This window comes from Poecile atricapillus, chromosome 4, assembly GCF_030490865.1.
Source record: "Poecile atricapillus isolate bPoeAtr1 chromosome 4, bPoeAtr1.hap1, whole genome shotgun sequence".
In the NCBI taxonomy this organism is placed as follows: domain Eukaryota; kingdom Metazoa; phylum Chordata; class Aves; order Passeriformes; family Paridae; genus Poecile; species Poecile atricapillus.
The window spans coordinates 26,262,999-26,290,876 of NC_081252.1; positions in this window are offsets into that span (position 1 = coordinate 26,262,999).

Sequence of the window (27,878 nt, forward strand, 5' to 3'; positions counted from 1 at the left end):
TTAGAGAGCCCTTTCCATTCATTATATCAATAAATTGTCTCATTTTTCCCATCTAAATGGAAATTCTCTTTCCCTGTTTCCTTGTACTGCACTTGGTCCACTGCTGACATCTTGTACTATGCCAGCAAAACCAACTCAGTAACTACCTAGACCTCATTTGAAGAGGAGGGCCATGAGTCTTACATAGTTCCTCATTCTCACAGAAAAGCCTTTGGGGCATGCTGCAGAAATAGAGGAGGAAAATTAAAAGGAAACAGAGAAATATTATCAATTATTTCTTGTGATTTATTTGGCTAAAAGATAATACCAGTTCTTCAGTTGTCCAAAGTGGGCCGCTGTATTTCTATATACTGTGTGAAAAAGGGGGAGATATCACAGAGGAGGTAGGTGGGAGAATATGATTTTAAACTTGCTATGATATAGTTGTGGAAGGTTTAAGGTTATTTACTAGGGCAGGAAGAATTGAAATAATTTACATTTATCTCTTCAAACAAATAAGATCTAAACATAGCCCTCTTTCTTCAGCATCTCAGCATGACTTAGGGAAGGCAAGAGCCCTCTGCAGTGGCTGAGGTATGATTCAGACCTGCACACTAACAGAAATATAAAAGAAGCTTCACAACCTACTTCAGATCACACAAGAAGAGGTGAAATGCTGTCTTCAGAGAAATAGGTTCAAAAGTCATATTGCTTGACCACTTTCTAGTTGATTTATAGCTAAAAAACACTGAAAGATTGTGAGCAACAGTGTGACAAACAGTGAGACACAGAGTAAAGGTAATAAAACATGGAAAAAATGTTGTAAAATTGAAAACGTAATATAAATTGAATAATCATGGCAGTCAATAACATTTACAACTCTGGCATTCCCTGAGAGTTCTGAAGACTTAAGGGGCATAAATGGAAAAAAAAAATCCCTAGAATTAGGAGAGCCAAATTTGAAAACTTCTCCCATCTCTCTCTGCCACCTCTAGATCTAGCTCAAGAAATCTGGTATTTTTGTGTCTGGCCAAAAGTTGGTAGGAAAGCTTCACTCAATTCCCTTGAATATTTTTAACTTCACAGCATTTGGAAGGGTTTGCTGGACTTCACTTCTAATGAATCAGTGAAGTCAGGGTGTTCCAGTGAAGTTCTAAAAATAAAACAGCATAAAAATGGGTGTGACAAAAAGGGTCTTGGAAAGCCACTGAAACACATCCAATGTGGCTGTTAAAAAATAGATAAGAAGAGTGGCAGCCTAAACCAGTACATACACTACACGCTTCAGGTAGGTCTGCTGTCTTTGCATACTTATCTCCTGACTGGATCCAGGTATCGCTTATTCTATGTTCTAAATAAAGGAATGTCTAAGTCAAACAACTCTTCTGTTTCCTGTTGCCCTCAATACCTGAGCAGTGGAGATGAGAAGCCTTTCAAGAAGCATTCTGTGTACTGATATCATTTGTGTTGATAATACAGAGAAAACACTCTTTGTGCAGCCAGCACCATCTCAGATACAGTGTAAAGGCAGCTGTGCCTAATTACATGTGGTGGCTTTTTGTCAAAGGCCTTGAGAACAAACTGCGTGTTTTATTTGTCAGGAGAGCTCCAATTGTGAGCAAGGCACACCCATAATTCTTTATGGGCTTGGTGTGTTGTTTCTGCTTTCACTGATTAATGAGATAGTGCCCTTTATGGCAGGTCACAAATTGGATTCTGTAAAAGAGGACATTAGAGGTTTACAGCTTTTTTCAGGAAAAGAAAGAAAAAGAAAAAGCAAGCAAGAACACAACACAATGGGCATTGACCATTGGAACTTTGTCATTATAGCACTAGGGAACAGATGATCACTTCTCGAAGACTACTGATATTCTGATCTACAGGGCAGACACATTCAGCATGTTTTCATCCTTGAGCCTTTATTCGCACTGAATCTTGCATGTAATCCTAGTAAGGTCTTGTATGTGTCCCACTCTCTCTAATATCCTTGGGAAACATGGAGAGCTTCTCAGCAGCCGGCTGACTTTAGTTGCCCCCCCATCACTTCAGAGAAAGGACCACTTCAGTGCATTGGTAGTAGCATAACAAGATTGAGAACCTCTTGAAACCACCTGCATTACACAGTACATCACAGCTACTGACAAGGCACATTACCTAGGTGATATCCATCTGATCTTTCACTGCAGTGATGGCACTTTGGTGAGCTGTTAAGGTAGGAATTGCTCTTTTCATCTGCCATAGTCCAGCAGTTCTACAGAAATATTTGGTCTTAACTAAATGATATGATGGTCAAATATGCTTTATTTTTAATCACTGTTTGGATGATTTATTTTGTGTACATTCAATCTAATGGGCAAGTACTTCCAAGAGTAAACATATTAAGCAGCTCTTGAAAAACCTGTACAAAACTAGATTCTAAATCTGCTTTCAGTGCATTAATCAAATGGTAGAGTAAGCAAATATTGATATGTAATTTAATCTTACAAACTGTCCACAAATAAAGACATACAAATCCATACAGACGGTTTCCATATTTGTCCCTTGCTTCATAAACAAGCATAAGCCCCTCTGTGTTATAAAGCAGGGAGCATGAGTTTAGGTATGTGCTTAATAATCATCTGAAATAGAGTGCAAAAATATATCAATAACAGCTTTTAATTAAAAGTGGCATCACTGAGGATGGAGCAAAACAGACACTAGTGCCAAAAGCAGCCTCTTCATCAGCACAATGGATTTGTGCATGATGGCTGAACACATTTTTAGACAGGTTGGTAAGGTTTGCAGTGGGCTTTAGGGCACGACTGTTAAAGGCAGGATGTTGCCAATCTGCAAACAGAGCTCAGCAGTGTTAGCAAAATTAACTGCAATGAGTAACTGCAAGGAATGTGCTGTACAGTAGGCAGAGAAACATAAACCTCTACTGAGGCAGAGACAAAAAGCTTAAAGGTGTCCTACTCCTGCCTCAAGTGAGCCATTGCCTTAACGATACACCCTAGCTCTGAGTGACCCTGGAACAGATCTGTCCCTTCCACATCTGAGCTCCCATAGCTTTGCCATGCCAGACCCTGCACTGGTACAAGGACTCCTTCCATATGGCTGGTGTAAAGTTCTGTTTAAAAGTGCAGCTCCTGACAGCAGACATCTCTGAAGCAGAGATTCCCCTGCAATGCCTGTAGAGACCACACCGGAACAGATGTCCACACTGTTGATCCATGCTGAAGCAGGGGAATATTCCCTTGGAAGAAAAAGCCCATGGTGGAGCAGGTTTATCCTGAAGGATTGCTGCCCACGGAGGACCCACACAAGAGCAGGGGAACAGTGTGAGAAGGAAGAAGAAGCTAAAAGGAGATATCAGGGGATCACAGCTGCCTATTGTCCATCCCCCTGTGCTGTTGGGTAGGGGAAGGTGGAAGAGTGGTATCAGAGAGTGAAACTGAAGCTAAAAGAAGCCATGATTTGTGGATAATCCTAATTTGTTGTTTGCGGAAACTCATGCCTTGGGCTGGAACACAAAGGACAGGCATGATCTTTTCCTGCCTGGGTAGGATGCTCACATAGGTGAACCACTTACATGTACAATTTACAAGCCTCTGAACTCCTGCCTTTTCTTGCTTACAATCAATAAATGGCTTCTGATGTTTATTTAAAATAATTTGATTTAAATACCCATTAAACTATTGCAAAGGTCAAGACCAAGATTCATAAATCTAGGGACAGAGAATGCATGTGCAGAACACTAAGAAGAGATGGAGCTATAGCAAATAAATTCACAATGCAATAATGAGAGATTAAACAGCTGATACAAGTATGATTGATGAGCTTTATCATAGAAAAATTGAAAAAGCTCTCTGATTTCTTCTAGAAAAGGATTATGGGTATCAAAACCTCAGAATTTATTATTCTGATAGATATCACATGTGAATTACTTCAAGCGTCTTTTAGCACAGTGACAAGAGCCTTCCTATCAGAACAATATACATTTCAAAGACACAATAAGCATCTAGTTTCCTTCATTAGAAGGAAACTGTATATACACAAAAATAAATACTGAAATAGCAGTACTGTATATGAGTTCAAATAAAACACACTCTTCCTTTTCATAGGCTACATCCTACAAAAATGGAGGACAGAAACCTTTCACTTAATTTGGTTTTGATATTTCTATACTAAGAAGTCCCAAATCTAATAGTGTTTGTTTTATAGAACCACTAGTTTCTGCAGGAAACAGTATGTGTGGTTGTCTTGCCAGATACATTTTCTGTGTATCCATGTGTATCCACCAGGCCATAAGAGAATTGTCTTTGTAATTCATGCCAAAGAATGTTTTTCTCTATCAGAAGAATTCTTTTCTCTATCAGATCCACTGTAAACTAAAAACGTCCTGTATCTAATTTCTGAGCTGTTGTGTTCACTCATTGCTGTGATTTTTCTGTCACATGCTCTGTCTGTCCCATGGAGCTGCTCACCAGCGCTGCTTTGGCAATTCTGTGCAGGTGCGAGGCCAAAGAGTCACCTTCCACATACAAAGATTTAAATCATTTTGGGAACTGTTGGTTCCTGAGTGTGTGGAAGGGGCACAAGAAGGCAAAGCAGGCTGCACAGACCCTTGAATAAATAAGAAGAGCCTTAGGGCACCTAGAGGCAGTTCAAGTAGGAAGGAGTTACCCACACCTTGCCTTTTGAATTGATGCCCTGTAAAATTTACACCTTGGAATGCTGTACTCATTGGAAAGAAAAGTCATGAAATGTCACTGCTCACAACATGAGACACACATATAAAACTGTCCTCTAATCGCACTGTGTCTGTCTCCTTCCCCCTTTCCTTATAGTTCCCAGTGAGGCAGCAATGTCCTGTCATGAAGCGTGTGCTGCTCAGTCCTGCAGCGTGCTCGGGAGGGTCAGAGCAGGTGTGTAGCCACCTTGAGTGACGCCCTGCGATGCCATGCTGTGCCCAAAGCTGTGAGTGTCACACTGTACAGAGCATGTGTTTGCTGTAATGCAACATGAACCAAGGTTCTCTTCTTAAAAATGGTAATTTGTTAACCTGCAAGATGTAAACATAGGCTCTACAAACTGTGAGCCTCAGATGAAGGTTCCCTGAAGTCCTTCAGAAAAAATGCATCTTGTTCCAAAGGTAACAGAAGACACGGCTCCGGCAGAAACAAGGAGAACAAAAGGGAAATGAGCTTCCTGAGAAAGCCAAAGCATCTTTCCCATGAGTTCTAAATTTATGTATTTTTTCAGTGTTGCAATTCACAGAAAATAGCTGAATTTCCTGATTCTCCATGGTGTAAGGCATTTTTGTAAGGATTTCTAATCACAATTTGCCCTGTTGGTTTCATTTGATGTTAATAAGGTGTGTGAACCATGATCCTTTACACTGAATTATTGCCCATTGAAAGGGATCACCATGTGTGCCCATCAATGGGCAGTGAAAGAGGAAATGGCAAGGCAGCAGAAATCTAGAATTTAAAGTAGATCTGGAGGAGGAAAGGTTGCACCTGGCCTCTGGTATTTCCAGACTGCTATTTTAAAATGTGTGTACCTTGGTCATAATTGGAAGTTTAAGATGTCAGTTTTGATTCTTCCTTCTTTTGATGATTGCCAGCTATACGGAACTTGTTTTTATAGATGGAAAACAAAAAGGAATGATCATTAGTGTCTCATACTCTGGCACTGGATGTCATTAAATAATTAGCGTTTTCCAGTCTGCAAAGCTGCAGCATCGACATTTCTGTCATTCTAGGTACAGTAAGAGAATCTCAGTAATTTATGGATTGCATCATAAGTAATGAGTTTGTAGCAAAGCATTCTCTAGATTTGCTCCACTGATAACATGCGCCTTAGGTGGTACATCTGCATCAGTTCATTAACTGGCAGTACCTTCCCACCTTCATCAAGTCTTCTTTTACGGGTTGTTATGGTCTTTTGTGATGAAGAATTGTAAGTTCAAGTGAAATAAAAATTGAGGGATATTTTTGTCCCAGATTTGAATTAATGTTCTTCTTGCTTTTTTAAAGAAAGATCCTAACAAATCTTTTAGTTTTGTTCTCTGATATTGTATATCGTTCAAGGATGATATAATAATATGTTCATAATTTAGGCCCCTATTCTTCGTGTATTTCTGTCTAAAGTGGGTTTAACCTGATTCCTAATGAACTTTGTTATTTTTACCAAATTAAGAAATGAAATGGAAAATTCTGAAAGAAACTGGTGGTTTTTAGTTCCTAGTTGAATGATGTTAATTGGGATCCAGGTTATGTTAGGTTTTTTGGTAGGCTTTTTTATTATCTCAGCATCTAGGACTTTAAGGTAAGGTTGTTAACTGCCTTTAATTAGAAAATTTACTTTACATTCTCTGACATTTGCTCCACATTTTTTCCACACTTGACTTAGTGGAAAATAATTTGGAAATGATACAAGGTGTCATTTTCCAGTTGCACTTCCTTGTGACTATTCTTTTAAAGGAAGAAAATATTAACTACCTGTCTCTGTAGATGCCTCTCTTATTTGGACATGATTCTCTGAACTGCTCTTACCTTCATAGTGCCCCCCCTCCAAGGCTCCCTGGTCACCTCCCCACCCAGTTTCACAGGAGGGGAACATTCCCTGTCCTGTGCAGGGAGCCCCACAGCAGCACTCACCAGCTAACAAACAGCACAAGCATTAATTGCTGTCTGCATCCATTTGTGTGCCAAATCTAGCTGCTTTCTGTCTCTGAAGAAAATTGCATACAAAATCAATAAGCTCAGGGAAAGCAGCTATAAAAATACAATTCTTTAAGTGGAAGGAAAGTAAATTGCCTATACTGCTCAGGTAGTTTTGGATTTGTTGCCTGTTTCCATATGAGAGATTTCCTTCCCAATAACTTAAGTCTCAGAAATTATTGTTAGTCAGTGTAGGCTTAAAAGTCTGATACATTAATCTTTATATATGTTCTTTTCTATTGCCTCTTGCTTTATTTATGGAAATCATTTTGCTGGAGTAATACCATAAGCTATACAACTTGTTTTCATGAGGAACTGAAGTTGTAAAAAATAACTCAAAATAAAACTAGACATGAAATATCATTTGAAAAGCACCACATAACAATTACAAATATTTATTACTTGCAGTAAATATTGTGCAAGTTTCTATGTAGGTGAGGCTTTTTAATACTGCTACAAGCCACTATTTATACCTCTTCTTTATCATCCAGGAGTTTAAAACCTCTCAAGTGCCTCCTCCTTACTTTGAGGATTCACAGGCCACCTAGTACCTTTTAACACATAGCCCATCTAAACAATAGATTTACAACTCTGAAAATAAACTCAGACTACATGCAAGAGCTTTGCCCACAACACAGATAGCAGCATTGGGTTTGGATAGAAAAGAAAAACTCACTTTTTGCAAAAGTGAAGTTAAATCTTACCTGAATGGCAGTAAAATATAATATGAAAGGACTTTATTTACCTCCAGTACCTCATCAACAATTCTCAAACTGGTTTCTTTTAGACTGTCAGCGAGCTCCAAGCTTTTATACCAGCAAGCCAGACATTCAGCTTGAAGAAACCACCAGAGGAGCAAGTACGGTAGGTGCCATAGTGTTTTCAGCACCTGGTCGATGAACTAAAGGAGAATAATGAAATAAGTAAGATAATTGAACGTGTGCAAATAAACTGATCTTGATTTGCATCTGTATCTCTGGAGCTGAGTATGCAAATCTTTATGCACTAATGATGCACCTGCAGGAATAATCAGAAACACTGTTTCTGGTGTGAAATGCTTTGCCCAGGTATGAATGTGAAATTTGAATTAAAATGATAAAACAAACAAACAAACAACAAAACAAATCCATCTTTAAAACCTCTGAAGATCTTGATGCTGGGATACTGAGGAAATGGTTAGGGAGTTAAGAAATTGTGATTTAGTTGGCATCTGAAAATCTCCATCTAAACTTTTCTCATTATCTGTCATCCTGGGAGGTGTCTCCAAGCCTGTTATTCTGTTCCCACCTATGTCACTCCAATCCAAAAGGTAACAATTGCTGTAACCCTGTGGGCACCATGTGTGTCCCACAGTGTGCTGCAAGCACAGAGTGTATGATGTCAAAAATGTATCAGGGTATTTTTTCATTTTTCTGGAGACATTTCAGGATTTAAATACTCATAGTAAGAGAATAACTTGATCCATTATATTTAGAAATGTCAAAGAGTTTGTACACCTGCTTGATTTAATCACACTGACATCACCCTTAGCCATCTTTCATGCTCACAGTAAGGACTATATGTGAGCTCTGTGGTGGAAGCCATACTCCCTCATCCCTGCCTAATCACAGTGAAAGGACAGATGCTATTCCCAGAAACTCTTCACTAGACTTCTAATTAAAATACCATTTGCGCTGTTGAAACTCTGCAAAACTGGTATTTTCTGATTTTGTTTTGAAAAAAATGCAAAAAATTGCAAAATAAATAAAAGTACATACATTTCTGTAAAAGTGATTCAAATTTGATCCATTCCCAGCATTTTTGAATAGGATTATAAACAGCTTCATTTTTTATTATTCACAAACAAGTTTAAGCTTTGTTGTGATTGACTGGAGCCTTGTTTCACTGGCCCAAATCCCTATCTAAATGTGCTTCTTTCTAGTGGTAGATAGCAATGTCAACATTCAAATTAATTAGTTTACAAAACACCATGTAAACAGCTCAGAATACTTCTAAACCTCTTTTCAAATTGGCTTATTATTTCAGTACTGATAAAATAATTGTACTTTTACTTTTCAGTAACTTTACTGAATATTTTCATAGAATCAGGGAATATCCTGAGTTAGAAAGGACTCACAAGGATCACCAAAGTCCAGCTCCTGGCCCTGTAGAGGACACCACAAGAATCATATCATGTGACTGAGAGCGTTGTGCACACACTTCGTGAACTCTGTCAGGCTTGGGACTGTGACCACATCCATGAAGAGCCTGTTCCAGTGCCTGGTGGCAAGTTTAGTCTTTACATAAGCCTATTAGCCTCAGTTTATGTCATGAATTGGTACCTAAATAATTGACAGGTCCTCCAGAGAGATGTGGAAGGTCATTTTTTTGCAGGATTTTAAAAACAGGTTAAACAAAGGTGGAGCAGTGACGGCCAACATGCTCCTTGGCAGGAGCTGAAAGGAAGTTGGTATTGCTCCCTTAGCCTGCAAACTGATAATGGACTGTGATTATTAAAGGCTGCTTATAAAATAATCAGAATAACAAAAAAAAACATAAGAAATTGAATATTCCTACTTCCACAAGCAACAAATACTTTAAATGAAGGAAAATGCAATCAAGAAATGCATGCTCCCAGGCCAGTTATTTTTCCAAAAGATCCTTTAGGAAATCTCTAGATGAAAGTGTGGCAAGTCTGAGGTTAAAATAGCAGTTCCTATACACCCACATGAGAACTATAAGCTTTAAACACACTAGTCCAGCCAGAAGAAACACCTTTCAAAGATTAATCCTTCAATATACACAGGAGCTGTAGGGTAAGAATTTGCAATTTAGTTAAGTCACAACTTAACTACGGTGAAGTTCTAAGTATTTCCCAGTGCATGTGGCTGCTTGCAGATCCTCACCTGACGAAACTCAAAAGAGAGAGCACTTGGGCTGGAGAAATTAATATCTTGTAATGCAACACATCTAAATATAAAACTGCCAACAAGGAATACAATCCTGTAGCTGGGTTAATCTTCTCCTGTATCTTGTTCACTACAAACCGTGTCACACTCTCTCTCCAGACCAGCCATCTCTGCTTCCCTTCTCTGTGCCCAGTATTCAGCAGACCCTGTCTACAACTTTGATGTCAGTGAAGAAAACCAGCCAGTTTCCTCCAAGTGCTTTGTGGTTTGTGCTCAGGCCCAGGAGTACAATGTACAACATCCTGCAAACTACCTGGCACTTGCTGAGTGCATGCATGTCTTCATGTGATTCTGCACAGGCAGCATTTTAATGCAATCTCATAAAAATACAAATAGAGGATTTAAAATCCTCTACTGAATATTTGCTTTGTTCATTTTTCAGTATTGCCTGCTATCAAACTTGCAACTATTTTGGTTTGGTTTGTACAGCTTCTTGGCTCTGTGATGCTTCTAGGGCTCTGTTGCCTTATGAGGATCAATGCCTACATGTTCTATTCATGTAAATGGTAATTAATGACTTGAAGAGTTTGTGCTCATCTTTGCAGTGCATTTAGGCTACACAAACATTTTTACAAATGCTGGCAGCTGGCAAAATACTGGTAAATAACGAATAATATAACTTAGTTAATAACAGAAAACCAAACACATTGATTTTATTACAAATCAGCTGTTGGTACTTGCAGAGAGCAGTATCTTTCTCCATATTGCTAATTACTTCAAAACATCAAAAGCTTTGAGCACTCTAAATTTCATAGCTTAATTACTGAGATGGAGAGAGATTTGCATTTCAGGTAGACAGACCCATCGGAATTAGACTGCTATTATCACTTTATTTTGACACCTAATTACAAATAAGTGCTTTAGGTCAGATGACTGATTGCATGTAAGGTCTGCTGACACAGCAGAAGGGCAGTAAAATAAGAAAAAAGTCAGCTTAAAGTCATCCTTAAGAGCTCCCACATCTCGGCATAATTTAAAGTTTTAGATATGCCTGCAATAGCCTTCTGAAAACAATTATTCTAAGCAAAGGCTTCAGCCTTTCAGCAGTACTTAAGCCACTCCATCTTCTTATTATGTACTTCTACATTCTGAATTAGGGCTTTTCACTTAGTTTCTGTGGCAACCTAAAACTTCTGATAGTGAGGGGACTACGGGGACAACATCTCTGACAAGCTGCCAGAAGCTTCCGCGTGTTCAGCACGGAACACGCTAGCTGATTCCAATATGGATCGGCCACTGGCCAAGGCCAAGCCCATCAGCAACAGTGAAAGTGCCTCTGGGATAATGTATTTAAAAAAAAAAATAAAAATTACTGCACAGAAACAAGTTTCAGACAGAGAAGAGAGTGAGACTACGTGATAGGAACAACTATATAGACATCAAGGTCAGTGCAGAAGGAGGAGGAAGAGGTGCTCCAGGTGCTGGAGCTGAGATTCCCCTACAGCCTGGAGGACCCCACGCCAGAGCAGGTGAATGCCTGCAGGAAGGAGTGACCATGTGGGAAGTCCACATGGGAGTAGGTAGGACCTGTGGACTCACAGAGAAGCCCAGGCTGGAGCAGGTTTGCTCCAGGACTTGTGACCCCAAGGGGGTCCCACACGGGGCAGCCTGTGTCTGAAAGGTTGTACCCCATGGAAAAGGACCTCCACTGGAGCAGCTCATGGGCTGTAGCTCATGGCAAGAACTCAAACTGGAGAATTTTGTGGAGAGCTTTCTCGTATGAGAGGGATCTCATGTTAGAGCAGGGGAAGGACTCCTCCACCTTAGGAGGGAGCAGAAACAATGTGTGATGAGCTGATTATAACCTGCATTTCCTACCTCCCTGCAGCACTGGAAGAAGAGGTAGAGAATTGGGACTAAAAGTTGGCCCTGGATGGAGGAACGACTGACAGATGATGTTTTAAAGATTTGTATTTACTTCTCATTATCCTACTCTGTTTTGATTGACAAAAAAGTCATTTAATTTTCCCTAGTCAATTTTGTTTTGCCCATGCTGGTAACTGGTAAGTAATCTCTCTCTGTCCTTAGCTCAAGCCTAGGTCCACCCACCACAGACTTGTCCCAATCCCAGGCTTGTCCCACTGCCAGAATGCCCTGCCCAGTGCAGGCATGTGCAAGATGTGCTAAGGAAGCAGGTATGGAGCAAGAAATGTGTTTTTTTTTCTGAGGCAGTTGTATCAAGTAACCACTGTACAACAGTGTTAAAGCACATATCCCACCTTATGTTTTTAACACGGGGAGTTGGTGTAATGTCCTACGGAGTCAAACTGCATTTAAAAATTGAGCCCACCCATTGTGTTTAGAGGCACTGCCTTTAAAGCAATAGCTACAATTTCATTTGCATGCTGAAAATTTACAGCCACATCCACAGCATGCAAAGTTGCTTCATCTCTCTCTTTAGATGGCAATAACTAGAGCCAGTGGTTGAGCAATGGAAGTTCATTCAAAAGTAACATCTGTTTGTACTTCAGATTTCAAATCATATTGTTGCATTTGCTTTTCATCAACACTTCAGCTAAGATGAGCAGTGGCATTTTGCATAATATTCAAGAATTTGCTTATGCAAAACACAGAATAATTACTTGTAAGATTTTGAAAAAAGATCACATAAGAACTCACATTTTCTACATTCTCATCTAGATGTAAAATGTATAAATCTAATATTCTTCCACTACTTGTCTCTGTCTGAGCTTTTGTTAGATGACATGTGCTGCTTTGCACATGAAAAGTATTCTTTCTGCAAAACTAGTCTTCTGCAGTTCTTTTAGTTTGTGTTGCTCTGTGGTACACTGGTTTCATTGACTTCTTCATGGCACCATTGATCAAATGATCTGTGCTCATGTGATAATTAGATCCTACAGACTGCTGACTGAAAAACAACTTTTGAGTGTTACTGGATCACTTATAAGTCCTTATGGTCCAAACAACATAGACTGATATAATGGCAGAGAGTTTAAAGGAGTTGTGAAAATTACATCAGCTGGGGGTCAGGATAGCAATTTCTCATATTCACCAAAATACTGAGATTAGAGCAGTGAAGATGCTAAAGTGCAGTGCAGCTGAAGGTGGTTCAGAGGAAATTTATACCTGTAACCTGCCATGGTGACCTGTATGATCCCCCATGCATCTTTGTTCATGTGCTTTGAAGTCCTACTTAAGGAAAATGCTAACACAAGGAAGGACAAATCTATAAAGAAAATAAATTTTAAATTATAAAATTTTTTTAAATTTCTTCAAGCTTCAACTAAGCTTTCCAAAGGTGACCAGTGAATTTATGTTTCTCATCAGCAACACAGCAAAATGCTCTGATCTTCAGAAAAGTGCTGAACTACCTAGAATATTTAATGTACTACTGAACAGTTTTGGAAAGCTGAGCCACTCTTTGCACAAAGGTGAAAAATTTAAAATACCAATTTCATTTGAGCTGTGCACTATTTTCTAGTTGAGGTGTTTTGTTTGCTTCATGAAAAAAGACAGGCTGCAGAGAAGGCAGGTGGTGTGGAGCTTTCTTTGTTCACAGCTGCCTGTAGGACTATGGCATAATGTAGACTGGGACTATGTGTTTATTCTTATCCTGGAACAATGCTGCAATGCACTCTGGCTGAGTGGTGGAGGAGGGTGGGAACAGGAGCATGTCATGCTGTGATCATGTCCCTGTCCAGAGCTGAGGATGTCAAAACCAGGGATACAAGACCTAGCAGACACCTTACACCCCGAGGAGCCCCTTCTTGCCTGTACAGCACTCTCCTAGCCTCAGGTCAAGGCTGTCCATCCCACATCTCCCTGACAGCCAGGTGACATCTGTCCTGGGCCACTTATGTCACCAGTTCCCAGAGACACAACATGACCAGAGCTAGTGCCTGAAGCTGGCAGCCCTCTCTAATGCGGCTGTGCCCTCTCTAGGGCTGTTGGTGCCACATCAGTGTGACACTGGTGTTTATCTTTTTCCACTTGAGTGAGAAAAAGGTAATATAAAAAAATATTTTTGAACAGAATAAATAGACATTTTAAAAAGTAAAAAGGGGAGAATAACACCCAATAACTGTCAATTTAAAGAACAGAAGCTCAGCAATGGTTAAAAGGGAATTAAAATAAATGGGTCCTACTCACTGCCTAATATTAAAGATTTGCATGGTAATTGCTCCTGAGATTTGTGGACTTGGAGGCTTAATTCAGGGAGAAAAATGCATTTTGAGTGCACTGAAGGTCATATTTTGCATCTTTGGGGTGTGAGACATGTCCAGTGCCAAACTCTGCACCCACAAGTGGCTGACAGTGCTGAGAATGTTTGAGCATTGACTGCTGGACTCAAATGTGGTTTTCTCAGAACTAACAAAAAGATATTTCCAAGAATGACCTTGTGCTACAGACTTCTGTTTGTAACTGAAACAAAATGATAAATTAGTTTTCTTCTGCTTAGTTTACTGTAGACTATTACACCCTCTTGAATTGACAGGACAAGGGGCAATGGTCACAAACTGAATCACAGGATGTTTAAATGTTTCCAGGGATGGAGCATCTACCTCCTTTCAGAGGTTCTCTCTGAACAGCAGGAAACTCTCACTTTCAGGATGACCAGACACCATTTGCCCAGGGAGATTGTAGAAACTCCACTTTTGAATGTATTCAAAGTCTGCAGAGAAATGGGCCTGTAAAAAGTGTGTATTTTGCTCTGGTCTGCAGAGCTTAGTGTGATCTACAGAGTGCAGATATTCTCTAATTTTTTTCTTGTATTAGGGTGTGGCTTTGAGCTATTAAGGGTTTTTAAGTTTTCTTGACAAGATGACATCATCAAAAACTGGCTATTGAGAACTGTGGAAAACATCTCTTCCCTCAGAGAATTATGCAAGGTTCATGAAATTGTCCTTTCATTTTGAAAATTTTGGGTCAAGCCCTGCTCTGCTCAGAAGAATTTGGGGCAAGAACTGGCTAGATAAACTGCTGTGCCTCTTTTTCTCATTCTAGATTAAAAAAAAAAAAAAAAAAAAAAGTATGTTTAGTAAAAAAATAACTAAGTCAAAATTGCATTCATAGTCACTGCAATTAAAAGCAAAACACAAAGCATTCTTATGTTGCTGAGTGTTGACCTGTTAGGGAAGCAAACAAAACCCAGAGTCTCTGGGTATAAAAATAACTTCAAATAAGTTTCTTATGATGTTGCCTTTTCTTCTGCCTGTGTCACATTGCCTTTTCAGAGGAAGAGCTCATCACAGAAAGCGGTGCTCAATTAGGTTTAAATTTTGCATTGCTCTTTCAGTTCACCTTTAAAAGCTTAGAGCAATGGCTTTTCATCAGGTAAGCCAGAAGGTGCTGGAAGCAGGGCTCTGTGCAGTCTGTCACAGATCCTTCCTCGCAGTCAGCGATTGCACTCCCACATCCCTGGGGATTCCTCAAGGACGGGCGGTCTGGTTTTCTCTTTACAATGTCCATATCCATCCTAATTAGTTTGAACCAGGCTATAAGGATTAGCGAGATCCCCTCCGTAAGAGGCTTTGCAGAAAGGGTGACCTCCCACCCTCCCAAGTTGTACGTGTGTGAGCCCAGTTGCAGATATTTGGAGCACTGTACGTGGTAGACCTGCATTCAGAAATGGCACAGGAGACTACTAGACTATTTTCCCTTTAAGCTCTAGAAACCAGACACTGAATTTTCTCCTTTTATGCCAGTATAAATGCCACCAAAGTTGACAAAAAATTTTGATATCTACAGGCCTGACAGGAGATAACAGGTCCCTGAATACACCCTCTCTGGACTTCAAGGTTTTGATGTGCTGCTTCTAATTCTCCAATTATCTGGCCTCCTCATTTCCCTATCTAGGTTACCACATTTCCCATGGTGCTATTAATCATATAAACACTACTGACTTTTTTCTGTTGTAATCATTGATTTCAGCCTATCTCCTGGAACTTTTGACTGCTTTTATGAAGTGACTATGTTGCTATTACAGAAACTAGATTTGTTTTAATAGGATAACAAAACATCAATGCAGAGAATTTGGAAGCTGTAGGTCTGAAAATATTTCCTGTGACAACGCTTTGGGAAAATTGATAAAACCACAAATGAAGCAGTGTTGTTGGAACCTGATAAGGATTAAGGATAAAGACAAAAAAAGCACAAAGTGGGTTTGTTAAACAGAACATAGGCACACTTCACAAAAAAGGTGAGGTTAGAGAGGACATGAAAACCAGGGCCCTGAAGTGAGTTCAGAGTTTTGTATCCCACCGTGATTTCTCCTTAGCACTAAGATCAATGGGATTTTACCTTGGCTGTTTTAGAAGTTTCCCATAACTAAACTGCTGAGTTCTCACTATGCAGCTGATATCCTGACTATTCTGCAGAACAAATCTCCTCAGGACAAATTTTGCTTTCCATTACCAGTCAGGATAACTCCAGGCTTCAGCAAAATGAACCTGGATTGACACCAGTGCTAATCAGAGCACAGTATCCTGCCTGAAGGGAATGGCCTTCAGGAAAAGTTCTTTGTAAAATTTTCTCTTTTAAATTGTTACTCTGTTTTACCAATTATTAAAAGAAACAAAAATTATCATTCTTACTCCTTTCGTTGTTCTTGAAGCTTCTACTCCTAATTCTGCCATCATTATTAAACAAGTCCTCCTTCTGCTCTTTAGTAAAGGTACTTATGTTACAGGTATATTCTTCCTGCCTACTTTTGATTAAATAACTTTCAAGTTGAAGCCTACTGAAGACAGAAAATCTCTCTCTGATAAAATGTATAAAAGTTTAATTACTACAAAATACTGTATATATTGTGCAAGTTTCCACTGCATTTCCCAGGACTCTTTTATCACCCCCACCATGGTGGGTTGCAACCACATTTGTCTCTAACACCAGAGATAATTGCATGTTAGTTTATCTGCATTTTAGCTGTCCCTCCCCTGAATCTCATCTAATCTTTTAATTTCAGTTCTGTGATGAGAAGTCCTAAACTGCACACATTTGTGATTGCATTCTTACCAAGACTGCCAGGAAGTTGTTACTCAGAAAGAAGCAAGAGTTATTTCTTTTAGTCACTCATTCCTATCCTTAACAGGTCAGGCTAAGCTGCACTAGGGACATTTACTTCTGTAGAAGGCTTAGCTAAATGGAAAAACTAATATACCATACTATATCTGTATCACAGATACAGTACACTTAGTACACTAAGGTTGGCAGAGCTAGAGAAATGTTATTTCTTCATAACACAACTCATTCTTTTTTAATATATATCCATGTGTTATTTTTGCAATATAGCTGTGGAGTCTTTTTACCCCTTCACTCAGTATTCCTCCCACTAAATACACCACACTGCTGTCACCCAGTAGCATTTCTTCTAAACTGACAAACCTGAAGGAATGAGAGACACAGATTACTTAGTTTTTAAATATGAATTCTGTTAAACTAGTCTAAACCAGCCAGTCACCCCTGGTCACTTCCAAAAGGTTACACCAATCTGATGTTGTACTCCTAGAAACCACTCTCCTGGTTGCTGTCACACCATCGTGCCAGCTTAAAAATGATCAAGCTGGTTTTGTCCTATTTTACAGAGACAGCATTAAGAAACTTAGGAAACACCTTTTTTTCTCCTTATTCAGAATAACATCCAGAAAAAAAAAGAAAAACCATCTTGAAATTATGCTTAAGTCACAGAATCTCATAGGAACCATATCTGTAACTGAGGGGTTAAGGAATATATGCTCTTGTTTTCTTCTTATCCAGACAATATTAAAACACAAAAAATATATGGGTTGCTATACACTGGGCAAAAACAGCAACAACCACAGCAAATGGTTATGTCTTTGAGAAAGTAATTGTAAATCCCTCCTTCAAGCTGTGTCCAGCACTTGACCCAAACTGCCCTAGCCAGCCTGGGGGTAGCCAGCAAAAACCCCACTGAGGTCCCTGGCATAAGTGCAGGAGAGCAGGAGAATTCTGCTACTTAAAAACATAGAGTTATGTCCTAGCAGTCTCTTATATAGTATAAGAAATTTTTACATGTTGTTGCTTAGGTGTTGCAACAAAATGCAGGAGGTTGTCAGTCTCCTCTGTCATGATACATGATACTACTCGTCATCTTTGAGACAAGATTACAGTGAAACACTGTAGGAAGCTTTACAAAATTCTGGTGGAAATGGGCCATGCTGGCCCTAAAAAAAAGCCACTCTTGAGTTAATAACCCTGGATTTCACTTTTAGGAAAAAAAAAAAAATAAATAAAAATTGTAACTCTACCTTTCATTCTGATTGCTTGATTTTATCTTTTTCTTAAAATGAATAGTTATAATTTGCAGTTTAACTGTAAACTGCCATATTGTGTATATACTTATTTGTGCTGCAATGTGGTGTGACACAGCTGATTGAAATAGAATACATCATAAATTTAACATTTCTGCATTTACTGTGACAGTCAAGGTGAATTATGCAGAAGAAATAACAGAAATCATAAATTGCATTTTAAATGCTATGATAGTCTTAACCACAGAAAGTGTCTGATCCATAAACAAATAAAACTCACAATTTAAACATTAATTCCAAATTATTTTATTTCTTAAAAATCTAGTGCTGATTTCAGTGAATTCAATTGTCTAATGGCTTTAATGTCTATGATTAAAGACCCCCTTGGATATTTCCAAATGTAAAAAATATAAACACAAGCTCTGTCAAGACTGAAAAACAAAGTTCCCACCATTATTTTCTTCTGTATACCATGCCCACATAATTTTTTCCATTAATATGAAAAAGGTTTCAAATATGTATCCAACAATTTTGAGATAGATACATTTTGTAATGAAAACCGTATTCCTTCCTATGTCGGACTGTATGCTAAATTAATAAAATAAAATAAATCAATATAATAAAATCAATTAATATAATAAAGAAAAAAAACAACCAAAAAACAAAAGAAAAAAAGGCAAAACAAAAATCAAAACCACAAGGAAGCCTAGTAGTCCTGATATTTAGTATAAGTTTCTGTGTTAAAAGATTTCTTAAGGTGATGCTGGACACATAAGACTTCTTAACCCCCACAAATCTAACTATAAAAATAGAATTAATTTCAATCCATGGACCATCAAAGGGGAAAAAGACAACATCTCTGTAAACAACAACCCTTTCCAAATAATGTAAAATTCAGCAAACATTTATATTCCTGAAGCTATGGAGTTGTTCAAACTAACCCTGACTTTTCAAATTCCTGGGCAACTACGCCAAAACCTAAGAAAACATGTACACCTCTTCTAATACCAGGCCTTGCTGCAAGTTCAAGGGTCTTCATAACCCAGTCTGACTTTGCGCTCTTGAACCTTTGTTTTCCTCCATGTAAGATCTGACTCTGAAGACGAAGGAAAATCCCAAAGCTCCAGTTTCTGCAGTGCTTATGCCTATCAGGGCTAATCATAACTATATTATTGATATGAGTTTGAGACCAGGTCCCTTACAAATGAGAAATCACCTGGGGGATTTTTCTCACAGTTCAATGAAATAAACGAAATACCAAATTTAGAAACTATTGTTTATTTGCCATTTAAAGGCCTACTCCTTCTTCACCCATAAGACTGTACATTAACCAAAATAACATTCCAAACTCTGGTGAGAGAGATTCTCATCCCAGTAGAACTCTTCTTTCTGTAACGTGTCCAGAAATCAACCTTAACAATATGATGTATTTTCAGCTGGGTGACACATTCAGTTGAAAGAATTAAAACTAGCCAACCACAGTTCAAATTCTTCATGCAGGCTTGTAAAAAGTAGTGAAAAGTAAAGCCACAAGAAGAAGCATGTATTCTTTTTTAATTAGGTGAAAACAAAAGACATAAAACAACCTACTGCATTTCCAGATCTTTGGGGCTTTGATTGGAAGGCCACCCACTCCTGCTCTAATTACTCAAAAAGAAGTTTCCTCCTTATTCATTTGCATCTCTTTCTTGTCCCATTTTTTTCAGAGAGATGATTTAGCACCTGTGTCCACTGAATAAAAAAAAAGCCTGATTAATGTGCAGCACCTGACATTATAGCATATACATTCATGTTAGTGATGGAAGAGCCTCGTGTAATTGGATCAGAAATTGGATAAAATAATGAAAAATTTAACACAGCCTTTTTCTTTATATATGCTAGTGGGATGGCTGTAAGGTCAGGAAATGGGAAACAACTAGGGGAGTTTTAAATGCTTTTCTGGTAAAAATTTGTTTAACACATGCCCATGATTAAAATGAATGTGTTATCCCACTGCTACACAGAGGTACAAAAGAGGGTATAATAAATTGATGGCATTGACAAGGTGTCATTTGTTATCTGCTTTAAAATGTCAGGTCATGTCATTGCACTGAAATATTTTCTCTCTTGATGTATGTCCTACAAAGCAAGTTCAATGTTTGGCACTTTTCAATTTCAATAAAAGAAAACATCTTTTAATCTGGAAAATATAGTTAACCATCAGGAAAATAAAGTTAATTCAAGGCTCCTATTTGAACAGTTTTTCATGAGCCTCTTGAAAAAGCCTTGTCTAAGTGTCTTGGTTCATCATGGAGCCTTATTCCTACTCACCTCGATGGCATTCTGCGCATTTTTTTCCTCATTAAAAAAAAAAAAAAATTCTGTGATTTCAGGACCCAAAAGTGAAAAAGAGAGAAATTTTAATTTCATTAGAACTTGGGTCTTGTGATAAATAGATCAACTTTTTGATCACAGAAACTATTAAAAGAATGTTTCCCAGGCTGACATCAACTATGTGCTGGAAATAAAGACAGGGAATTTAATAACTTATGACATTATATTAATGATAAAATCCATAAAATAAACCAGACATCTTATAGGAGAAGAGAACATTTATTATGTTTGTATTTTTTGCATTAATGGAGAATAAACCTTTTTTTCCCATAAATCTATTAGAAACATGGAAAATGAAAAAGTGGGGGAATGGACTGAGAGTGATAGAACACAATGCAACTTCAAATTAAGTCACAAATTTAACAAACGGGATGCATTTTCTCTGGTGAAGGGTTATGGAAAAAACCTGAAGCTTTCTTCTACAAAGTGTTCACAAGCACAATTCCAAATGAACCTGACCATTAGTTACTTCTTGAACCTTTTCTCCAAGGAGTACTTTATGTTATCATTTGGGAAATGTACCTAGAATAAAAGCAACGTGACAGTGATGACAGGCAGCAGCAGCAAGTTAAAACCTAAATAATTTGATGTTCTCTTGGGTAAGTGTAGACCAAAGCACCCTGGATCCTGACTTGCCTATTCCTTGAGACACAAAAAGGCCGAGAGTAGAGGAGGTGAAGGGGAGAATGCAGCATATGTACTTAGGGACAAATTTGGGAAGTGATAACTTTTGCTGAGGGTGTTGGAGCATCAGGGCAGTACTAACTGAGAAAGCATCTAGAAAGTGCTGTTGCATTTAATTTTAAGTGCAAGTGTGCTTTTGCAATGTTTATCTTACCTCCATTTGTTTGCAGCCCTCTCAGATTCAGAGCAGCATCCTTGCACAAAGCCTTGAACCTTCCTTCATGGACTCAGCAGCAAGTTTACACTGGTAAAGGGTCCGCAAAAGGGACAGACTATGAAGATCCCTGGCTTGGCAGAACAGGCACGGAAAAAAATGAAAAAACAAAGGTGAAAAGGTTTTTCTAGCTCATTCTCAAACCAATTTTGACTGGATTCTGCTTTGCTAAGCTATTTTTGGTTTGGAATTTTTTTTCCTTTGTGATACATTCTGTTCATCAGTGCTCAACTGAATCCTAAAAGCAGTTTCTTCCAAATGACGTTATTTAATATTTCTGGCCCCCTTTATCTTCACCAGTTATATCTAGGGGGAAATTTGGAAATACAACAAGTAGTGCCATAGAAATGAAAATCCTAGCATCGTGACGAGTCTTTATTCTACATCCTCTGTACATCAGTAGAAGCACCGAATAGATCCACTGAAATCAGCAGCTGCCATCCTAATGAAGATCAGATCCTGGTCCACTAAGTCTCTCTTTCTCCAGTTCAATCACATCTCAGCACCACTAACATTCAAACAATCTCTCCTTACCACAATTCCTCCAGATATATCCCCCAGAATTTCAGGAGGTAAACACAGTGGTGGAAGAGGCGAGGCGGAACAGGATGAAACTGTGCACAAAAAAAAAATCTATACCAGGTGTGTACTAAAAAATAATATAAAGTAATTTGGCCCTGTGTGTTGGGTCCTAATTGCTTTCAGTGTTAATGTGTATTTTGTACAACACGATACTAAGGTCTGATTTCTGCTCAGCACCTCATGTGGCACACTGCAAGCTCCCTGACATTTTTCACATTTGTGTACTCCAGTTAGGAAGTTTGACATCACCTTGAGCTGAATGCCTTGCAGACACTAGAGAAAGCAGGCACCTTCAGTTATGAGGCAATGCTTCACTCCAGCTATTACGGCACAATTGTTTAGACTAGTGGAGTAATAAATGGCCCAATTGTCCACAGGGGACCAGGGATTGTCAGGCAGAGAGGATTATTGCTGTAGTCTGTGGTTTATTAGCTAGCGTTTTGATTCAATGCCTGATGCAGATTCATAATTAAAATTTAATTTGTGTGTGAGCCTGTAAGAGAGAAACAGACAGGGAAAATATTCATGCATTGTACAGGTGATAGGGAGAGATATTTTTTCTGCCTACAGACTGGCTCCAGTGAGAGATTCAGGAAGTTTCTAGGGGGTAGCATAGCAGAGAAACTTGAAAGTGAAAAACACCCTGATCTCTAGGGTTAAGAACCTATTACAGTCCATGAAAAATCATAGAAAATATGTGCAGGATTGCCTAGAACTAGCTACTAGGAAATACTAAACATACAGGTGCTTGAGAAATCCCACTTCTCCAGAGCTTAGCCACTGCCTTAAGGATGTCAGAGAAATACCTTCATTCCCTTTAAGATACCAATCTGGTAATCCATTCTTAAAAGTATTAATATACTCTGAACAACTGTCCTCCTGGAGGAAAAGGAGTTGCTTCTATCCCTCAGTTATTATTGTAATAATCCAGAAATTGAAGATATTTAATTTTTGGCTTGATTTTGTTTTGAGGTTTTTTTATGCATCATCATATTAAATAAGACCTCTGTCATTTAAGTGGTGGGATGCTAACATTAAGTTTTAACACCAGATAAATTTCAGCAGTCTTATCCCACTTATTGGAGTAAATGTAAGTTTTACCATGAGCAGTGTTAGCAAGATTTTACCACTCCTAATCACAGCACACCAGGAAACATCTTTTACACTAAAAAAGCAACAGGGATAGTTCATTTAATATTTCAGTCTGGGAATATTTGGCACTATTATTGAAAGAGTGAATGTCACATCATTATGATCTGATCTCATTTTAGCAGCAGGAAATAAGTATTTGGCTTCTACTGCCTGAGAAGAAGCTGTGGTGGAGGGAGATGCCTCCATAGATGTTCCACATGAACCACAACTTCCAAAGCACCCAGACTTATGCTCAGGCTGTCATTGGTAATAACTCCTTTGACATTAGAGGCTGTAAGATACAGCTTCTCCACTGCTGTAATCATCTGTTGCATGCCTATAAACTCTCTGCTTAATAAGAGTCCACTTATAAATTGGAGATCATTCAGACTTTGCTGGACCGTTTTCTGATAGACAAATCATAAAAACAAAAGCAATTACAATTTACCCATGTCCAGCCATAGCAGTGGACATTATTATCCCCTTCCTTTAGATTTATTAGGACACAAATAGCAGGAATGCTGGGCTGCAGACTGAACTGTGCAGGCATCACAGCATACATGTCATCCTGTCCGCTTCCTCATCACTGCCCAGATTACATCCTAGGGCATGTTCTCAGTGATTCTTCAGCTTCCCAAAAAGATACATGATTGATGTAATAAATGGGCTTGGGTTTGGTTTCAAAGATTATGGTGATAGACAAAACTTTTCCCCCTCTAACTCATTGCAGCTGAATATCATCATTGTGCAACATCTAAAATGCCTTCCTTTTATTTATTTTTTTAAAATATTTTTTTCATTTTAACAAGCTTTCTAGGACTGAAAATTAACCAGTGGTCTCTGCATATGGTGGATGACAATTACTGTTTTTAAATATTTTTCTTGTAATACTAATATTAGTATATGTTTTTATAATTTTAAAATTATTAGTTTTAAAAAGAAATTAATAAGGATGAAAGTAAGTCGCTATGAAAATTTGCAATTAGGAATAAAAGTTGTTTGGAAAGAGGATTGTTGAACAATGGCTGAAATTAAAAATTATAGATTTTTATTTGTAAAAAGAAAAATTTTTTCGTTTTATGGAATTTAATTAAATACTTTGTGGAGTCCAAACTCGAGTATTTAAATTCATATTGGAGCTCTTAACACTACCAAAGTTACATATTAGTAACTAGAATATGATTTTTGAAAACATCTTATACATTTCATTTTAAATTGGTTTAAATTCAGCACTTTTCCTAAATTTGTGTTTTCTGAGGAAGTAATTTGCAAATCTAGGTGAAATTCCCCACAAAATTCTAACCTTCTGGAATCCTAAAACTAAACATATAAATCTGTGTCTGACTTGTTGCAAATATTTTTTTCAGCTTTTCTTTATATAACAAGAAGTATTATAACTAATATTTAAATATATTTCTTTAGTTATAACAATATGGTATTTAAATATTGAAAATATTAAAAGTATTTAAATATTGAAAATATTTAAATATTGAAAAACCAGGAGGAAAACATGGATTTGAAAACACATACATCTAATTCCGTAATCTTACTAGCATAATTCCTAAAAAATAGAAAAAAAGTAGTATTTGAACAAATGTAAGATATATGTTTTTTGAAAGTCCTACTGTCAAAATTCTGAAAAAAAATTACCTCAATATGCTATTAGAAATTGGCAATAAAACAAAAACACTGACAGGTGGAAGTAAACAAGGAATTTTTGTACCCTTTCTCTTTTAGTCTGGATTTCACTAACAGTAGTCTATATTCTGGTCATTAAAACACAAATCCTTTTACAAGAAGACACACAAGTTTTTTTGATGATAATTATGTACAAAACATTACCATTGTTATAAGAAGCCTTTTTATATAAATAGTTATTGGCTTTGATAGAAAAACATTGAGCTACAAGACACACAAGGGAAAAGTTTTGCAATAGACTCCTAGCATCATACTTGAAAGTTTCAGTCCTAAAGTATACAAAAGGTATATTATTTGTATTGACAATGCTTAATCATGTTTTTATTTTCAAGCACTCCTCCTTTGATAAAACAAATTCTCTCAAAATACTGTTTATCAAGAAACTGAAAATGACCAGGATAAAAGTTTGCACATTTTATTATTATTAACAACTGTGTCCAGTACGTGAGTGTACTCACCCTGCCACTCCCATGTTTGTATCTATTTCAAACAGAAAACTTGACTGGGGGGGGTTGGTGACCCTCTCTCCCCTGATTTTCCTCTTGACAGAGCCCACTGCACAGGAGCTGAGAGGAAAATGACCCCTCCTAACCAAACTGCAATGTGATAGTGATGTGGGAGCGTTTCAGGGAGCACTCACAGGCAAAGGGAGGCAGCCCTCACTAAGCAAAACTCAACATATTGGGGACATGACACCCCAATAAAGAAGAGAGCGTGACAGAATGAAATGCCATAAAAATATATTCAAAAAAATCTCTTATTGGATCCAAAGCAAGTACAAAAAGATAATGATAAACTTCCACACCTCACTCAGTGTGCTGGTTTTGTCTGGGATGGTTAATATTCTTCATGGTATCTGGTATGGGACTGTGTTTGGGATTTGTGCTTGTTGGGGGTTGGGTTTCTTTTTTATTTTTTCTTCTAGAATTTTTTCCCATAAGCGGCTAGGAAAGTAACTACTGGGTACTTATGGTGCTTAAGAAAAGCAAAAGAAGTGGCCAAGGTCAGGAGAGGAGTGTAGCATCTGGCTACACTTCTTTTTCTCTGGGAGTTTCTCTCTGAGGGGAGAGATACCGAGATTTGGGGTGGGTGAAGGACGAGGCTGGGGGCAGCTGCTTGCTCTGGAAGGGGTGTACATTTCCCCTAGGGGGGCTCCTGCCTTCCTAAGCAGACAGCTGTCTTTCAAACCAAAACAGAGCTGGAAACACTGCTGGTAATGCAGGGATGTTTTCCTTATTGCTGAGCAGGGCTTGCACAGAGTCTCAAGGTCTTTTCTACTCCTCATCCCACCCCAACAGTGAGGAGCATGGGTTGGGAGGACAGACAGCCAGGACAGCTGACAATATATAAATCTGGGGGAAGAAGAAGAAAGGGAAGAATGTTCAGTTTTTCTTTCCAAGTCACTGTTTTGAGTGACACAACCTTGCTGTCCTGGGGTTGGCATGGGATGCAGTGATTGAAGTCCCTGTTTTGCTTTGCTTGTGTGCACAGGTTTTCCTTTTCCTATAAAGTGCCTTTATCTGAACCCATGAGTTTTCCCACTGTTACTCTTCTGGTTCTCTCTTCCATCTCGAAGTGAGCAGAAGGTGAGCGTGCAGCTGTGCTGGGATTAGTTTCTGGCTGGGGCTAAATGAAAACACCCAGCAAGATCCAAATACATCCTGGCAAAACTTAAGGTAAATTATTTTATATTTTTCCTTGTACTCTTCAGATACTGATAAATCAAGACCAAATCCTGCTATATTTTATGATTTAAGTTTTCAAAACTGATGCCTACTCTTGAGCAACTTTGGTGTTTTCTGAGAATAAAATTCACTTCTGTCAATTACTGTCAGGCAAAACTGTCATTTAGGAATAACATCACAAACAGCTCTTGAGCTGTACAGCATAGGAAATCTCATCTTAGTTACACGCTAATTTTAAATTTTAGTTTTGTTGTTTTTGTTTGGTTGGGGTTTTTTGGTTTTTTTTTTGTAATTACACTTTCTGTTAAAATAAACTATAGGCCTTGGATTTAGGCTTTGTCTTTTTTTTTTTTCTTATGCCATGAGAAATAACAGAGCTACCTCCAACCAGGGCAGAATGTCACCAACCTACAGATCACGGCCTAAATTAAAAAGAAAAAAAAATCACAATTATGGAACAGCTCCAGAAATTAAGTGAATTCTTACTTTCATTAGAGGTTGACTGAAGGGCACAGATCATACCTATCCATACATTCCTCAAACTTTTTCTAAGGATACAAAGGACTAATTTTGATCTCATATTAAAGTAAATATTCACAGATAATAGTACCGAATCAAGAGAAGAATAACTTTTTCCCAATGATGCTCTTGAAAATCCAGAACCGCTCACTTAATTTCAATAACATTTTTACAGTTTAATGTTAACATCAAAAAGGTGAGAGTAAGGACCTCTGGAGCATATCTGCTTAAAAGGTGTCTCGCAAGTGATTAAAGTTCCACAAACACTGGTTTTCCCCCAGAATAATTCCACAGGGTGACATTAAAAAGTCTTATTTTGTACCACTCTCTGTATTAAAGTCTGATGGCAGCCTACAGATCACAGCAGGGGGGTGGCAATTTATAGGGAAATGCAGAGGACTGGCAGCAGAAGTGGTTGCACTTCAGTGGATCTCCAAGCAGCCATTGCTGCTGCATAAACAGCACAAAAAGGCAAGGCAGAGCGAAGTTGCTGGAGAGGGATAAGTACACTACAGACAGTACACTCTGTCTCTACAGACAGAACAGAATGGTAGTGGGAGCTTCTTCCCTACATGGTCACCTGTAACCAAACGTGTTGAGTTGTAGCAGAACCCTCAGCCCACAAGCTCAACAAGCCCTGCCCTGTTGGGAAAAGCCACAAAAACCCAACAAACATTCACTTGTGCTGGACTGGCTAGCAAATATGAGCTTCTGTTCAGGAAGGTCAATGCGATAGAAACCCGCGCACCCAGAACAGGGGCAGGCTGCAAAGTGCCTGTGAAAGAACTGAAGCAGCAAACAGCCATCCCAGAGAGCATGCCACAGGGCATGAAAGCCATTCCAGGTAGCATTAAAAGGCTGTAGAACAATATCCAAGGGGGATAATCATTACTGAATTTTTAGAGGTGCAAGAGACCAACTGAAAGCTTACTGAATTAATTCTCCCTGCTAACAGCAATGTCCTACATAGCCCAACATCATGGTGAAAACTGGCAGTGTGGTGCCTAAAGAAAATTTACTGCTCAAAGATGGAAAATCTGAAGTACAGCTGCTCAAGTCCCAAAATTGATAATAAGGTATCTACCAAAACCACTCCCAGGAAGCACTGGCACAACTCTTCCTACTGC